This window comes from Octopus bimaculoides, chromosome 13 (genome assembly GCF_046866305.1).
Source record: "Octopus bimaculoides isolate indiv1 chromosome 13, ASM4686630v1, whole genome shotgun sequence".
Taxonomy (NCBI): domain Eukaryota; kingdom Metazoa; phylum Mollusca; class Cephalopoda; order Octopoda; family Octopodidae; genus Octopus; species Octopus bimaculoides.
The window spans coordinates 36,801,878-36,806,877 of NC_142940.1; the positions used below are offsets into that span (position 1 = coordinate 36,801,878).

The 5,000-nt window shown below is 38.4% G+C and overlaps 1 pseudogene; it reads left to right on the forward strand.

Moving 5' to 3' along the window:
* LOC149132881 (uncharacterized) overlaps window positions 1-4,247 on the forward strand; it is a 9,554-nt pseudogene extending 5,307 nt beyond the window's left edge.
* Window positions 4,248-5,000: the final 753 nt, after the last annotated feature.

Sequence of the window (5,000 nt, forward strand, 5' to 3'; positions counted from 1 at the left end):
TGTAACGTCAGATACTTTCACTTCAAGACTGAAACTATTAAAGTGAAACTATCATCTCATATATATATACATGCATACATACATATATAACACTCTAACACTCCGACTAATAACTGTTGGGAACCCTTTCAGACCTGCCTTACATTCGAACCGGGATCTCAGAAACATTGTCCCCTTACATCTCATTCTCATTTCATTACCACGACAGGCAAATAAATCTTACTTCTCACGACGAGATAATGCAACATGGTAACAGACATTAACCACATGCTACCTTGCCAAGTCAAATATATTGTCATCCAATTATTCGGTAGCCATGATAAAGCTCCGAGTTTCGGATATCGGGGCGGAAACCCACGCTGCCATCTCTTCAGTTATCTGGCCATCGATAAAATGCTTTATATATATATACATACGTACATAGGCGCAACAATATGGTTCCGAGTCAAGTCTCATTGCGTGGTACCTTGGGCAAGTATCTTCTACTATAGCCTGGATTTCGGAGACGGAAACTGAAAGAAACCCGTCATGCGTTGTGTTTATGTGTGTAAGTGTGTAACTCTGTGTGTGTGTGTGTGTGTGTGTGTGTGTGTGTGTGTGTATGTGTGTGTGTGTGTGTGTGTGTGTGTGTGTGTGTGTGTGTGTTCTTTGTATTTGTGCTTGTCTCTCACCACGGCTTGAAAATCGGAGTTGGTGTGTTTACGTTCCCGTAACTTAACGATTCGACAAAAGAGAACCCATAGAATAAATGACAGGGTTAAAATAAAAGTAGTGGGGTCGATTCGGCCGCAGTCCAATAACTGAAATAAAGCACAGATAAACGATATATATATATGTGTGTGTGTGTGTGTGTGTGTGTGTGTGTGTGTGTGTGTGTGTGTGTGTGTGTGTGTATGTATGTATGTATGTATGTATGTATGAAGAATTTAAGCGAGCTGCGCGAAAGTGCACGGCTTGTATAGTGAATGGGGAAAGCTTAATCTGCAATGTTTGCAGTCGTGTATGCTTATCAAGAGCAGGGCTCATTAGCCACCAACGGAGCCGTAAATGCAAAATGTAAGTTAGTACTAGAACGCACAATGTTCCTGAAGGTCGGCAATGGTCTTCCTCGGTCACGAATGGATGGCCATCATCATGTATGTATGTATGTATGTATGTATGTATGTATGTATGTATGTATGGTTGTATGTTTGTATGTATATATATGTATATATATATATATATATATATAGAGAGAGAGAGAGAGAGAGAGAGAGAGAGAGAGAGAGAGACAGTCAGACAGACAGACAGACAGATAATGATGCAAATAAACAAATAAAACCGCTTGGGCTTGACATACAAAATATGCATACATATATACAAATCTGCCCACCAAACCGTTAATCCGTTAATCATTAATTAACGAAGATAACATTTTCGTGAACGATTTAACTTTTAAGTTAACTTTGGAAATCATTATCGGACTAATTAACTTCCGTTAACTCAAGTTGCTGCAACGATCTTTAGGCTCAAGGACTTAATGTCTACTGCAGTTCCTTGGTCGGCGCACTTTTGTCGAGAATCGACAAAAAGTTTTAGACCCTCCTGAATGCCAGCTGGCTTCTGCCTTCCACCCTAGGTTTCGCCTCATTTGGGTGGATAAGTATAACAACACCGAGGTCACCAAGGTGAGGAAAAGCATGGAGGGTAAGGTCGAAAAGGTCTTGAGGCAGCAATCTGACGAAGTGAGCAGCAACAGTGGAGGCAGCAACAACGAAGAGGAGGGCGACTTCTTGAGTGGTGTCACCCGGCCAAAAGAGAGCAGTAGAAGCCACAGGTCACTCAAGGACAAGGACAAGAATTTGGTCAAGACCTGGTTGGAGATCAACTCCAAGGACTTGCTGGCAGATGCTGCCTTCTTGGGTGAGCAAGTGTTGGTGGACTTGTTCATCATGTTCAACACAGCCATCCCCTCCAGTGATGCAGTGGAGCGTTTATTCTCTATGGGCAAGGACATCTTGAGGACCAAGAGATCATCCCTGTCTGATGAAAACTTTGACATGCTAATTTTCATGAAGGGCATCATACATCTCATGAACACAGTTTTTCATTTTTATAAACTTTTTGCAGCCACTTTATCAATGAACTTTTTTTTTTAGTTTAATACTATTATTGTGTTTCATTTGAGATTTTTTTACCTTTTTCTGGCTTTAAAAGCCTTTAAAGACCTAAAAAGGGCCAAAACTATGAAATCAGCCTTTTTTAGGTCTTTTAAAAGTTATAACTCTAAAGCCCAAAAAAAAACTAGTTTTGGGATGCTAAAGCCCTTAAAAAGGCCAAAACAAGGCTGATTTTATAGTTTTGACACTTTTTAAAGGGGTTTTTGGGAGGTTTTACAGCAAAAACTGATTTTTTTTTTCTATAATAAAGATTAACGTTAACGGGTTATCGATAACTTCTGTTAAATTTTTAAAGAACTAGCTGAATAACGGTTAACGAAGTTAACTTTTCGATTGACGGTGTCCACCTTTGCATATATACATGTAAATAGAGAGGGAACAGAGACTGAAAATATTCAAGCTATGAATATTCATGTATAAATCTATAGACATTTATATATTAGCAGAACAAGACACAGAAAACTAAAGGGAGATGGTAGGGTATTACACGTCCAACATCTGTTTTGGAGAGCTCAGGATTGTTTCATAATGTTGGCAAATGTTGTTCACAAAAAGGTCAAGGATACGCAAGCAGTAGTGGAAGTATATAAACATTAAGTAGATCTGACCTCCGTCTTCAGGGTGGGACCTATAACACGATACTCTGCTATTCCTCATCCCTTTACCAATCTGTCTATGTTTATACACCCACTAACCTTTCAACATACATGCTCTCACTATACAGACTAGTATGTATCTACTTTAGTGCATTTACCATTCTGTCTTTCTTTCATATTATAATGTATTATTCCTACTCAACCCTAATTCACTCTACAAGATGTAACATGTAAATTGAGACAAGTTTCAAACGGGTACATTTCTAATTGTATAGATTTTGTTGAAATCTAAATTTTAAATATTACCAGTTTGAATAATCACTTGCACTACTTTTTTAATCTCTAATTGACCAAACTATGAATGTTAACAAAGAATCAAACCGTATAAAGTGTAATTACCGAATTATTCCACGTTGGTAAAAGTGTTGTGGAGATTGATAGAGCCACAAATTATGCCAGATCTGCTGTTTTTAGAGTTGTAACCAATTTGAAGAAAAGTCAGTATGTTCGGAGAAAGCCTCACAGTCCTTGTAATGACCAAAAACACACGCCTCGCTTCTTAGCAGGACTTAAAAGATCGATTGAGTCGAACTCATCAAAATCGATGGCAAAGTTGGCTCAAGATTGGGGAATCAGTAAAATGACCGTTTCTAGGGCTGTGAGACAAGACCTCCATATGAAATCGTACATGAGGAGACACCATAACATCCTAACTGCCCTCTCCAAAGCTATTCAAGCTGAAAGCCAAACTTCTTAGTCATCTGAAACATCGTGGCGGAGACGCCCGCATCTTCGTGGATGAAAAGAAGTTCATGGCAGACGAAGTTGCAAACCGTCAAAACTCACAAGTGATAGCGTACGACCCTTCCCAAGTTCCTTCAGCTATACATAGCAAGAATCCTTCTTCCATTATGGTCTTTGAAGTTATTGCAAGTGATGCAAAATTGATGCCTCCTCATGTTATTGAGGCGGGTCTTAAAATCAACATAGCAGAGTATCTCAAAATCTTAGAAGCTTTGTTGCCTTAGATTAGGAAGCATTATGATGCAAAACGAGTCATGTTTGTACAGGACTCCGCGCCCGCCCATTCTGCGAAAAGTGTGCAAATCTTTTTGAAGAAAGAATTGCCCATGTTTGTCCCTCTAGCTCGCCACATTTAAATCTGTGTGATTTTTGGCTATGGGGCGCAGTTGAAGCAATATCAAATGCAACTTCTCACAACTGTGTATTTTCACTGAAGTCTTCGATCAAGCGAGCATTCAATAAAATGAAAAAGGAAGAAATAGTTAAGGCATTGGCATCATTTAGTAAACGGATTGAACTGGTATATTCAAAAATGGAACTGGTAACTAACACTATTCCTCGCCATAGATTATCATCATACATTCTCATTATTATTTATTTGATCTTAGAACTGCGTAATTCGTATCTATTTCACTCTGATCCTTCCTTCATTTTTGACAATCTGGAATGGTCTAATATCCTCGACTGAGGATATTACTTCATTTTTACATCTCCCTGAATTCTCCCTTTCTGATGATGGTATACTCAGCTTATGGAAGCCTTACACAATATTATGATCCACATGCTTGGCTATTCTAGAAACAGCTGTAACAGACTCTATATCTTCATATTCTGTTTCTAAATTGAATGTTTTATTTTTTAGTGATGCCAAATGATTTGCTTTTTTGATTTCTCTCTCTCTCTCTCTCTCTCTCTCTCTCTCTCTCTCTCTCTCTCTCTCTCTCTCTCTCTCTCTCTACATTTCCGTCCGTCACTACCCTCCACGAAAACAATTTAATTTGTGTTCGTAGGAAGAACCATTTTAACGATGCGCTGCCTTAATTCTTCGAAACGCCGGAGTTTTAATGGTGGCAGCTGATGAAGGGGATGTTTCTATGTGGCCTGCTTGTTTGTTGCACCTTGTTTACCATTTTGTCCTTGTTCTTTTGCCACGTCATGTACCCAGTTGTGTATCTATATGTACATGTAGATGAACGTATATACATACATGTACATATATATGCATATACTCATATATTGTTTATATATATATATATATATATATATATATATATATATACCATCTATCATTCCAACTACCTTTCATCAATTGTCTACCGTCTTCACTTTCTCTTTCCTATTCTCTTCTTCATCTTCCTCTTCGTCTACTAATTAAGTCTCGACTTTATTTCTTTTACTCTGTCACGCTATCTTAACACTTCTGCTTTCTTTTTTAACTGGC